Genomic DNA, 13423 nt, shown 5'->3' on the forward strand with positions numbered 1-13423 from the left:
ATTGATTTTGTATGGTGCTTGAAAATGTCATGCAAGATTAAATCTTATAGCAATCTAAGTGTGCTACGACAATACAAGTTAATGTTATTAGCCAAACTTGTGCTACGACAATACAAGTTAATGTTATTAGCCAAACTTGTTATAGCATAAAAAATGGTATCGAGTTTAGTTGACAAGACTTACAAGTGAATGAATTATGCTACCATTTCTTAATTATTTACTGCTCAACCTTTCCAGAATTTATACTGGCTTGATGTCAGCCTGCTTGTAGTTTCTCAGGTTTGATCTTCATAAACACGAACACCACAGTTTTTGTGATTCTCTTGATGTCGTAGAGTATTCCAAGATTTGTTAAAACCCCACATTAATGTTTCAGTGAATTCCTTTTGCTTTAATTGCTCTCCAATGGCTTTAATACTTTTGGGGTACAAGTTATCTCTCTGGATTTTAATAAACTGTCCTCCTTTTTCCCGAACAGATTTGCTAAATGCTTATTCTTTCCCAATTACATTTTAAGAATTGATTGTTATTTTCTTAAGCCCTAATGATTGTGGATTTTTTCTCTTACTCGTATCCCTTTCTGTGGTGGGTTGACCCTGGCTGAATGCCAGGTGCCCACCAGAGCTGGTCTTTCACTCCCCTCCTCAGCTGAACACGGCAGAGAAAATATAATGAAAGGCTCGTGGGTTGAGATAAGGACAGGGACAGATCACTCACCAGTTACCATCATGGGCAAAACAGGCTCGACTTGGGGAAAATGAATTTATTACCAATCAAATCAGAGTAGGATAATGAGAAATAAAACCAAATCTAAAACCACATTCCCCCCACCCCTCCCTTCTTCCCAGGCTTAACTTTATTCCGCATTTCTCTACCCTTTCCCCCGCAGTGGTGCAGGGGGACAGGGAATGGGGGTTGTTGGTCAGTTCATCACACGTTGTCTCTGCTGCTCCTTCCTCCTCAGGGGGAGGACTCCTCACACATTTCCCCTGCTCCAGCGTGGTGTCCCTCCCACAGCAGACAGTCCTCCATGAACTTCTCCAGTGTGAGTCCTTCTCACAAGGCTGCAGCTCTTCACAAACTGCTCCAGTGTGGGTCCCTTCCACAGAGTGCAAGTCCTTCAGGAACAGACTGCTCCAGCGTGGGTTCCCCACGAGATGACAAGTCCTGCCAGCAAACATGCTCCAGCATGGGTTCCTCTCTGTCCATGGGTCCGCAGGGTCCTGCCAGGACCCTGCTCCAGCATGGGCTTCCCACAGGGTCACAGCCTCCTTCGAGCATCCTCCTGCTCTGGTGTGGAGTCCTCCACAGGGTGTAGGCAGATATGTGCTCCACCACCCATGGGCTGCAGGGGGACAGCCTCCCTCACCATGGTCTTTACCATGGGCTGCAGGGGAATCTTTGCCCTGGCACCTGGAGCACTTCCTCCCCCTCCTTCACTGACCTTGGTGTCTGCAGAGTTGTTTCTCTCACATAGTCTCACTCCTCTCTTCTAACTGCTGCAGCTGCTGATGCACAGCAACTTTTCCCCCTTCTTAAACACATTACTACAGAAGTGCTGCCACCATTGCTGATGCACTCAGCCTTGGCCACTGGTGGGTCCATCTTGGAGCTAGCTGGTGTTGACTCTATCAGACATGGGGTAAGCTTCTAGCAGCTTCTCACAGAAGCCACCCTGTAGCCCTCCTCGCAACCAAAACCTTGCCACGCAAACCCGATACACTTCCTTTGCTAATAACTTCCAGTTTAGGGATCTGGCTGGCATCTATCACAGAGACTGCACTGTAGTATTACTAATGGACCTTTGTTTTCTGCTTAAGGATCAAGTATCAAGTGTTTGCCGTACATTAATGAGCACATCCAGCTTTAGTATGCTGTCTTGTCTGATCCAGAGACTACAGATACTTCCCTTAAAGCATGGATAGGACTGGACTTCCAGAGAGTAAGTGAAGCAATGCCAGGAAAAGCCATGATTTTCCCAACCTTCTGTTGACGATAACTGAGATTTTGTTAGTAAATTTTCCAGTTTGGGAATGTAGTCATACTTTCATCTGTTTTTTAAGTGCCATGACACAGTAATGCCAAAAAATGACGCTCTCATTCTCCATGCTCATCTCTTGAGGAATTTATGGCCTTCAGGCATGGGTGTCATCAGTATAAGGGTTATCACTATAAACATTGAATTTTGAGCTGGTTAGCTGGGCTATGCTGTAATTCTGCCAGAAGTGGAGCAAATTATGCCTGATTGCTTCATAAGATGAGTGTCCAGCAGTGAGAAAGTAACCTGTGTTCCAGGTTTGCACTGTCTTGATGCTGTCCCACCTTTCTCGCCTGAGAGGCTTATTTTCCTTTATTATTTGGTAATAATTTTTGTAGGCATTTTTTATTTGTCAAAGACTCATAGGGTATTTATTTGTCCAGGATATTGAGTACAATTTATTTAAAATCTGATAAATAAAGAAGAAAGAGAGGCCTCATTTCAACAAAAATAATGTTATTTCTTCAAAGTAGCTGAATATTGTATTTTAAGTGAAATATTCAGTATTTTTCAGCTTGGATTTGTGTGTCTTTATTAGGGAGTTTTTAAATTAAAGTAATTTAAAAATTGATGAATTAGTCTTCTAAGATGGAATAGTGACCATATCATACCATTGAAAAGGCAAGAATATTTTTAAATGTGTAACAGTTTACCTGATGAACTCATGAGGTATTGCCTTACCTAACATGCTTACTGCTAGTGACTGCTTACGTTGTAGGTCTCATGTAATAATTTCCATAATTTTCCACTTGAGAGTAAGGCAAATAATATTCAGTAAGCACTTATTATTCTGAAAGTGGTGAGTTGAATTTATTTTATTATGCAGAGGACAGTTTCAGAGATACGAAATATTAGAAAAAATACTTAATGATTGATATAAAAAGATAATGCTGTTCTAAATCATACACCGTCACAGAATTTGCTTTTCCTTATTTTAGTATTTTAAAATTAAGCATGATACTGTGACATACTGCCTGTAAATGATACTCCAGAGTACCTACAGAGCACCGTGTTGAATATATTTTTAAATAAAGCAGAAGTCTGCTTTAAATTTTCTGCCTAATTAATTTGTGTATATCAAAATGTTATCTTCAGAGTAGGCAAATTAGAAGTATACAATTGATTCCTTAGTTAGAATGTAAATGTTCTTTCAAACATACTCAAGCTTTTCATTCTAATATCAAGTATTTTACGTAAATGTTTAAAACTAACCCTCTGTGTTGAAGATGAGTCCTGAGAGCCAGGCAATATTGAATTCTTTGGGGCTTGTTGGAAATTAAGCTTCTATAATTTTAATTGTGTAAACTTTTACACTAAAATTACTTCCGTGTTTCAAGAAGATGAATCTCTTTAGGCTTTCTTAATGACTGTTTGAGATGATGAGGGACTGACAGTACCTTTTACTGAAAGTTTTAGCTGTTGCAGTCTAATTTTTGCATAGTACAGCAAGCCCAACAAGTTTATTAAGGATCTTGAAAACTGATTATTTTTCTAGAAATTCTGGTTTGGTACTGCATGTTTATAGCTATACAAAATGATCTATGTGCATAGCATTTTTGACTGCACTGTATATCTGGAGCCAAAATTTTTTTCCCATTAACACATCCTTTCTTAGTGAGCTAAATGATGAGACACTGATTATGATGCTGTCATTCCTACTGCAGTATCCTCTGTAAGCACAAAGTATGTGTTACTAATAAAAAAGATACATCATTAGTTTTAGAATTTTTAATTTATTCTTCTAGAAGTGGCAACATTGACAGTGTAAAAAAACTTCAAATCTAATTGCTTTCACCTGTTAAAATAAGTAAAATGCACAGTGGTGGAAAATACGTGTGCCTTAGAATGGAAAATAGTTGTACATACACCCTGAAGTATAGGACTTTGAGGAAAGTGTCTGTTTTGTATTGCTACATCTTCTGAAAAGTCTGTGTGGCTTTTGAAAGCCAACGATTCTGCAAAGTACAGTATTTCAGGCTAGCAGCTACTGCCGAGTAATGAGGCATGGGAGCAGCTGGTATTGGTTTATTTCAGAAGCTTTGTGTCTGATTCTATTAGCCTACCTACAGATGTAAGTGCTCTTTCCACTGTGTGATCTAAACATAGAACAAATAATTCATAATTTTAAAATAGTTAAATGATATTTTTTGCATTTTGTCTGAAGTTTATTGTGTGAGGCTAATCAATGGTGAAGTAAACTGTGAGTTGCTACTAAAACTAAAGCAATTCTTAACTAAGCAAAAGAACAGGAACTTTTATAGAAGGGGAAGATGAATGTTTGTCACTGAACCCTACTGAATCTAAACAAAGAAAAAGATTACCTAATAGTCTTGCAATGCATTTGAAGTACAGTCTGCTATTTGTTTGGGGAGTTGAATGGAATATATGTCTCAAAATATTTCAACAGCAGTAGTGGTGTTTTCCAGTGGGTAGATCTTAACATTACTAAATTACTGTATCTTTTTTTCCTAGTCAAGACTCATTATTATACTGTAAGACAAAAATATTTCAAGCTTTTTTTTTACTTGCCTGTGATGCATTTTAGAGCTAATTTGTACTAATGATGAATTGCATTACAGGGGATTTTATGCTAGTTTTTTATTATTTATTTATTTTCTGTCCAGTTTGTGTTAGTTAAGTGAATAATAGCTCTGTCTTTAAAACTTAATTCACATTTTAGTTGTAAAGACTCAGTGCCAGAGAGCTGAGTTATCCAGACAATCAAATTTCATAAAACAATTGTGCCCCATGCACAAATAAGTAATAACAGATGACAGTTTAAAATACTATCCTTTTCTTATGCTAGAAAGAAAGTATATTTTAGATGTGCCAATTCCATAATTGGTCTCTTTAGGTTTGGGTTTTTCTTGTCTCTACAAGTGGACACTGAATGGAGGATATAGTTTGGACAATATTTTTTTAAATGTTAACGCAACGTGAAAGTGATACTTTTCTTGAAGCTGGAAAGCACTATAATCCGTTCCATTTATTTTTTAATTGTTGTTTCCCTATTACTGCCATCTGAAAATTGCTTTTAAAAAAAGTTGTATTTGTGCTGCGTCTGAATTCAGATGAATTGCACGTACCAATTCATGAAAGAGTATATGATGCTTAATATAAGAAATATACTGTCTGAGATTTAAATGTATATATATATATATATATATATATATATATATATATATACTTGGAATGTATATTCCTATTGCTTTCTAAGACTATTTCTTCTCTATTTTTAGTTTTTCAGATACATTAGTTAACCTGACTAGTTTTAAGGTGGAAATGGATCAGTTTATAGAGGAAAATATACAGCATGGTTGCCTATGATAACAGTAGGTTTGAAGGTGCAGATAATCCTTATTCTCCTATGTCTATAACACTTTGACTTTAGGTTAATAAATATTAGTTTAAATTACTAATATGTGGAATTAGTAATATCCTTGATTATTTTTGGTAAAAAGTAACAAAATGCTTTTTTCAACTTGATTAAGCAGAGCAGTTACCTGTACTATTAATTTAATTCTCAGTTGGAATATAGAGTGTAATACAACCTCCAGTACACAGAAAATCACTAATTGTCAACACGTTCTGTTCAAGGAGTGAAACAGAGTAATTTCCAAAGAAATTTTTTCAGCTTACTGTACCAGATTAGCATTTCCTAGCGCTTAAATTTCTCTGTATGATGTGTTGCTTGTGGTCTTAGTGGCCTCTAATTTAAAGTTCTTAGCCCTAAGTCTGGTCATCCAGTGTTGATTGGTTCTGGCCTCATTCCACTATAGGTGGTTTCAATGAATTCTCTCAGGCTTTATGACAAAAATTGTTCATAAAGTAATTGGGAGATTTCCTCAGAGCACTCTACATCAAAGGATGCTTAATTGTCCCGGCCATGCAAGAAGAAAAACAAGATGTGAAGTGCTCAGTTTAATTAGGCCACAACTTTATTAACTCAACTGGGAGCACTACCCAGCAATAAATGCAGGTCATTGTTCTTTCCTTGATCATTCCTGGTTTTGGAGGACTGCTGTTTGCTTCCTTTTTCCAGCCCCAGAGATGGGACCTCATGATTCTTCCCTTGTATGAGGACTAAGTTACAGAGTATATGAAAGAGGGATTTGTCCTTTTGATACCGCATATAGAGAGGCATGCAGCTTTCCCTTGCCTGTCTCGTAACTTTCTCATAACTCCTTGTTTAGGACAAATATTCAGAGAGAAAAAAAAATTCAGAAAAATTTTAACCAATACTATTTTGAAAAGGACAGTCATACAGTAAAAGAAATAGATGAAGTGTTATTTTGAGAGCATGAAGACGGGCATTGAAAATGAGCCCATGCGTCTGTGCTGTTTTCTGCAGCATATCTTAAAAGCAGTACTTTGCCCCTTTTCCTTAAGACACTTTATAAGGAATTTAAGTGATTTTATACATGGCAGATGTAGCTACGTCTCCAGTGCAAGGCTGTGCTTTGCAACAGGTAGTGCATTGCAGAGTATGAGCTGAGTTTCTCCAGGCACGGAGAACGAGGCAATTGATGTTCCTGGCAAGAAAGCAGCTACTTTGCAACACTCAGCTGATACAGAGGGCCTGTATAGGGCTTCAGTGTTCAACTTCTCAGGTTGGCTCATATTAAATGTATCATCAGGTTTTACTACTTCCTTAAGGAGAAAATAATTTGTACATCTACAATCAATGAAGCTCTTCCATCATGTAAAAACAAATACCCATTTTATCTTGCCTCTCTTGTTCCTAAAGAGGATACAAAAAATAAGTGCCAATAGTTTCTGAAGAGATTCCTGAGCCATTTGAATAGAGAAAGCACACCCTCTGAAGTGGTACAGCTGTGCTGCTTAGCATGCAAGGAACTTTCCACATTCTACTTTTAATAAACAATCAAACTTTTATACCAAACATTTTCTATAAACCCACATTTTCTAATTAAAAGTTTGTTTTGTGGAAGGAACTCCAGGTGGTATAATTAGTGAAATATATTTTAATGATAAATCTTCCTTGTCCTATTTTTTTTTAATAACAAAAAATGTCCTATGCATTTGAGATGCTCCCTATGGGTTGTATATAAGACCTTGGTTAATTAGCTAATCAACTTACCCACCTTACCTTTTTAAATGTGTCCTGTTTCACAGGTGTAGTCTCAATTTTTATTTGGGATAGAGGAGATAAATAAAGCATGTAGTGCTCACTCTGGCCTGCACAGAAGAAGTGCTTTTGGGCTGTCCTTTGAATGTTGTTTTCTTAACGGGCACATCTGTCACAGCTCTCAGCCTCTGGTCAAGCTGCCTACTTTCAAGCTATCCTTGTGTCTCTCACATCCAGTCTTTCCAAAGCAGAATAGCCTAGATGCTGTGCCATGACTAAAAGTAATATAGTTAACTCTCTGTGTGTTTCTAAAAAAAACCACTTGCAGCCTCTTAAGACTATCCTTTCCTTCACTTGTGATTTATTTGGTTTTGTCTTCTTTTTTTAAAGTTGCAATCAGTATATGGGTTTTATAGTACTGATTTTCTGCCTTCCTCTTCCTTTGCTTTATTTCTGCTCTATAATTCCAGTTGTTTTGAAATTTTTATTCTAATACTCCTTAACACTTGCAAGTATTCCATGTCCTTCCTTTTTATGTTCTGTCTAAAAAGATCTTTAGTTTCCGTTCTAGGTGGTCGATTTGTAGTGTCATTCACCTGCTCAGGAAAGATAAAATCATATACATAGTGATTCTGTGAATATTATATGTAGCACTAACTTAAACCCCTCTTTAGGTTTCCAGTTGTTGATGCATGTCACGAACTTGTCTTACATTGAAAAGGCTTTGGGATTTTTTTGTGTGCTTGGATATTTCTTTTTCTTTATTCTCCTTTTTTTCAGAATAAGACATGGACACACAAGCACGATTTACAATTTAATTAATTTATTTTCATTTTCCATAGAAGTGTAAGTATTTTATCTAGGAGTCATTTACACTTCTATAGTTTTCATCACTAGTATTATTAGTTTAACTGTTCCATTCTCTTAGTTTTCTGCTGCTTTCTCACACCCCATTCCTCCACACATGCAGTAACTTTTTGGCATGTGTCCTCTCTACGAATTTTTAATTCTTCTGACTGAGTTAGTGTCTGTTTTGAGTGATGACATGCAGTTAGATATTCCTCACTGTGTTCTTGTTTAGGATGATTTCATACACTTGCATTCCTATTGTGCACTGGCTACCCAAGGTATCAACATTTTTTGCTGTCTGAAGAGAATAGCATGCCCAAGCTTTTCTGAACAGCCGTTACTAAAATGTTGACTACTAAAAATGTTTGGAAGAACCCTTGTATATTCTAGATTTTTGTTATGGTTTGGCCAGTGTAGCTGCTAGGCAGAACTACATGAGCATGTTTTACTTTAAGAGGCAAGAGGAGGAATGTTTCCAAAACTTCCTTGTATCGTGACAAGGTGGATTGTATTTCTTTCAAGGAAGGTAACCAGTGACCGAGCATTTGGTCAGCAATCCAGTCAGATTCACTCAAGTTACTGCAAATATTGATAAGCAAGGGATTATTCTAGACCTTGTCAGCATAGTTCAGGTTCTGGAAACGCCTGGAAACAAAATGATAGGGAACAAATATTAATTGCTGCCAAGACATAGGTGGGAGTAGGTATTGTGTGGCCTGTTAGTGAGAGCAGTCATAAGAAATAAATGTTAATTATGTGTCCCTTTCTGCGTGCTCAGATTTCTTCTCCACCTTCTCCTTATTCCCCAATATCATTCCCAAAGTCCCCCTTGTAGACAGTATGTTGCTCTGAAACCCCAGAGCTCTGTAGCATTGACCAGCATTATTGCCTTTCTACCTGTTTTTCCTGTGGTGCTGTCCTATTGACTTCATTCTTCTGAGATCAGAAATCATACATTTTAATCCAAGATTTCTAGCATCACTGTCATCTGCTAAGAAAAAGGAAAAAATCAATTGTAAAATCACCTTGAGCTTGTAACTGCTTTTGAGTTTTATGAGGTAAGTAATCTCTAAATATTCTGCAATATCTGTATAGCTTACAAGGTATTTGTGGCTACTTTTACTCAGATCCTAACATTGACTTACTGGATTCAGTGCAATTACAAAAGGTAGTATTTTCTATTTTATTTTGTGCTAGTCTGCTGTAAGTAACAGGAATGCATTGGTCTATGCTGTGGAGCAGTACCTTTTTTCTGGAGGCTTTATTTCTCCTCCAGATAAGCACTAGCCATATTTTTCTGACTGGAAAAGGAGTTTTTGTCCCTATAAACACTGTTGACATGAATGGAGTTACGGCTATTCCTGTTGTGTTTGGTATTCCCAATTTACCCTCTGCTTCACTGGTTTAGGAAGAATTTTACTGGCTGCTTTGGCAGATAAAAAAGGAGGATGTACATAGCATATATGCTTTCCAGAGTAGCTGAAAAATGACAGTGGATTTAGTGATGCTCTCTTTATGAAGTTGCCTAATTATGAAAAATATCTGAATAGATGAGTGCTTTCTTTTCAGAGGATCTGTGCAAGATAAAGACCCTCACAAATTTGTGAAGAAGTGGCAAGACTTTCTAGATTACTATCCAGAAAGGAAAGGAAAGAAAAAATGAACCCATTGATGATTAGGAAACCTCACATGAGGCCAGGGTGTAATGATGAACATGAATGTACAGTCACCAGTGTATAAGATGTACTATATAAATGTTTTCTTATATGTTGATATTATTAGGACTTGGTAGTAGTCATTCCATGCTAGATGTGAGACTGGTTCATGTATTTTTTAATTTTGCATTGAGGTACAGATTTGGAACCTGTGGCAGGACAAGCTCTGCTGAGTGGAGACATTCATGCTGACAGACATGAATGTATGTAAGGATACCTGAGAATTTGAATAGTGTGGGAAAAACCTGTTGTTGGAGGTATACAAGGAGGATTTTTACTGTCTTACTTTACAGAGAGTGTCACTGTATTGGGGGACTAATACATATTTCCCAGTGTATATATATATATATACATATGTGTGCCCACACTTCTTTTGGAGTCTTCTGTGCTACTCTCCCAAATAGTTTGCTCTTCTGTTTCCCTTTTCCTAAAGTTCATGGATGAGAAACCAATGTCCCCCCTTACTTTTTCATTGGATTGGCGAAGAGTTCACCAGCTCTTAAGGCCCCTGCCCATGAATCCTGTCAGTATTTGTTCTAAGGGGACAAACCCCAGCACAAGTAGTTGTTCCAACAGCAGCTCTGTACCAGGGGTGGCATAGCATTTTTCTTCCCTTCCTCTGTTTTGTAATATCAGTCCAACTGCTTATCCTGATCTGGATAAAGGTAAGATGCATTCCCTCTTATTTTCGCCTTTTATAATATTCCTTACCGATACTAGCAGAGTCATGGAAGATAGGCAGAAGTTGTTACCTCATAGGTTTTCCTAGATGGAAGGATGTTATTTTATAACCCAGGCAGAGAGAGACCTTTATGTTTTCTGCAGTCCCGCATTGATACTCATGAGCCCCTTACAGTTCTCAAACACTACTTGTAGTAGCAAACAAATACACTACTGTAACGGGTCTGCATGGCAAGGTTTTGGTAGCAGGGGGGTTACAGGGGTGGCTTCTGTACGAAGCTGCTACAAGTTTCCCCTATGTCGGATATAGCCAATGCCAGCTGGCTTTAAGACGGACCCGCTGCTGGCCAAGGCCGAGGCAATCAGCGACAGCGTTTTTCGCCTCTGTGATAACGTATTTAAGAGAGTGAAAAAGTTGTTGCGCAGCAGTAATTGCAGCGAGTGAGAGGAGTGAGAATATGTGAGAGAAACATCCTGCAGACATCAAGGTCAGTGAAGAAGGAGGGGGAGGAGATACTCCAGGCGCTGGAGCAGCGATTCCCTTGCAACCTGTGGTGAAGACCACGGTGAGGCAGGCTGTCCCCCTGCAGCCCATGGGCGGTGGAGCAGATGACTGCCTACACCCCGTGGAGGGCCCCCACGCCAGAGTAGGTGGATACCTGAAGGAAGCTGTGACCCCGTGGGAAGCCTGCACTGGAGCAGGCTCCTGGCAGGACCTGTGGCCCATGGAGAGAGAGAAGCCCACGCTGGAGCAGCTTTGCTGCCAGAGACCCCGTGAGGGGGGCTCACGCTGGAGCAGTCGGTTCCTGAAGGACTGCACACCATGAAGGAGACCCACGCTGGAGCAGTTCATGAAGGACTGAACCTGTGGGAAGACTCACGTTGGATAAGTCATGGAGGACTTTCTCCCATGAGGGGGACCCCACATTGGAGCAGGGGAAACGTGTGAGGAGTCCTCCCCCTGAGGAGGAAGAAGTGGCAGAAAACAACAGTATGATGAACTGACCCCAACCCCCATTCCCTGTTTTCCCCTTGTGCCGCTGGGGGGAGGAGGGAGGAAAATCAGGATCAAAGTTAAGCCCGGGAAAGGAGGGAGGGGTGGGGGGAAGGTGTTTTAAGATTTGGTTTTATTTCTCATTACTCCTCTCCGAGTTAATTGGCAATAAATTACATTTTTCCTTTAATGGAGTCTGTTTTGCCTGTGACGGTAAATGCTGAGTGATCTCCCTGTCCTTATCTCAACCCCACAAGGCTGTTGCTAATTTTTTTCCTCTCCCCTCTCCTGTCCAGTCAAGGAGGGGGAGTGATAGAGTGGCTTTGGTGGGCACCTGGCATTTTGGCCAGGATCAACCCACCACAACTACCCACAATAGATAAGCTTTAGGAAGAAAGTGGGTGTTTAAGAACCCCGTTACATAGAGAAATTTCTGTAGCTCTCTGGCTCTGCCAGTGTATAACATTGTTCAAAATATGTAACAGTACTGAAGATCTAATTGTCTTCAGTATTTGCCACTTTTAGGTAAACCTTTTCAGATAAAACTCAAAAGTCATTGTTGGTTGCATTTCAGATATTCTTTGTAAGTTTTTCAGTTTTAACAGGAGATAGGAAGTTGAAAGCTCCTGTTTATAAGCCTTTAGTATCCGCTTAGCTTTCTAATTTCGGCAGCTGGATTTTAATATGATCATATACATTTTACTGTTCTAAGGTACAGAAACCAGTCTTATTTCTAAAAAATATTTATATGAGCAGTAGAATCCATGTGAAATCTCTGATGTCTGTGTGACACAGTCTTTGTTTTAGTGGGTGCATTAATAACAGCTTTTGTCTTCCTTTTTCGTTAAAATCAGAGCAACTTATGATGGTTGAAACTCCTGTCACATTTGGAGGAAATTGGAAGAGATTGATGGTTGACCGACAGGCAAAATATCCTGATCTTCCCTTATGAAACTGGACTAATAAAGTGACATACAAATCTAACTTGTGGTTTTTTAAACAATATGTTTATATCTATGAAAAACAAGGATGCATATATAAATAGGGGAAACAAAGAAAACTTCTATAGGCTTGCACGTGAGAAAGCATTGAGAACAACTTCATTGTCTTAGGTGTAACTGAGCTGGATAGTAAATTCTTGAAAACTAGTTGTAGTTAATTTTGATAAAAAGAAATCCAAGGGAGATGTTACTTTTCTACAAAAAAAAAAAGTTCATTTGAGCAGCTGTAATTTATGTATGGCCCTGTCAGACATATATGGACCAGTTTCTTTTTATATTCAGTGCATACCAATTTTAGTTATTCTCAGCCATGCTGTCCAGCTGACAAACCTGAAGGCCTCTTGAATAAGGTTCAGCTCTCAGACTGAGGCACCTGAATATACTTGTCCAGTCATAGGTGACTGCGCTTGGAGTAGATGGCAAAGTTTCAGTTTGTAATGAATGGAGCTCCCACTTTAGTCAATACAGTCAGCTGAGTCTGGAGAGTGATTTTGCTTGTCCTCAAGTAGATGCCTAGGCTGGGATTTATTTGCCTAAACAAATGTTTCTAGTGTCACTATAGATGCCTTTAGATATCTGAGATGTCCACAGAGAGTTAGCAGATACAGCGGAGAACAAATGGGAGACCTCTGTCCTCCTGGATTGGGAGCTAAAAATTGGTCATGGTACCCTAGATCATCTAAAATAACGACAGATACCTACATTTAGGCAACTAACTAAGAGCCCTTGAGAATGGGCAGTTTCATTTCTCTCTAGGCTTCATTGACTGTACAGGCTGTAGAACAAAGTACAAATTTTTCTTGATTGTAACAAGATTAGAAACCGAACATACATGGGAGGACCTAAATTTAAATGCTGTAATGTGAAGCTAAATCCTGCCTTTGTACTTCTTTCTGAAAATATGAAGTCCAAATAATACAGAAAGATTTTTCCCCTGGTATATAAGAGTATTTTAAATTAAATTAGTTATCGCTAAACTGTCAAAATACATTAAGGATGTTTGTCCATGATGCAAGACTGAGGTTTATCTGTGCCAAATAGATCAGAAAGATGCAA

The sequence above is a fragment of the Leptosomus discolor genome, chromosome 1 (assembly GCF_034619465.1).
Source record: "Leptosomus discolor isolate bLepDis1 chromosome 1, bLepDis1.hap2, whole genome shotgun sequence".
NCBI lineage: Eukaryota > Metazoa > Chordata > Aves > Leptosomiformes > Leptosomidae > Leptosomus > Leptosomus discolor.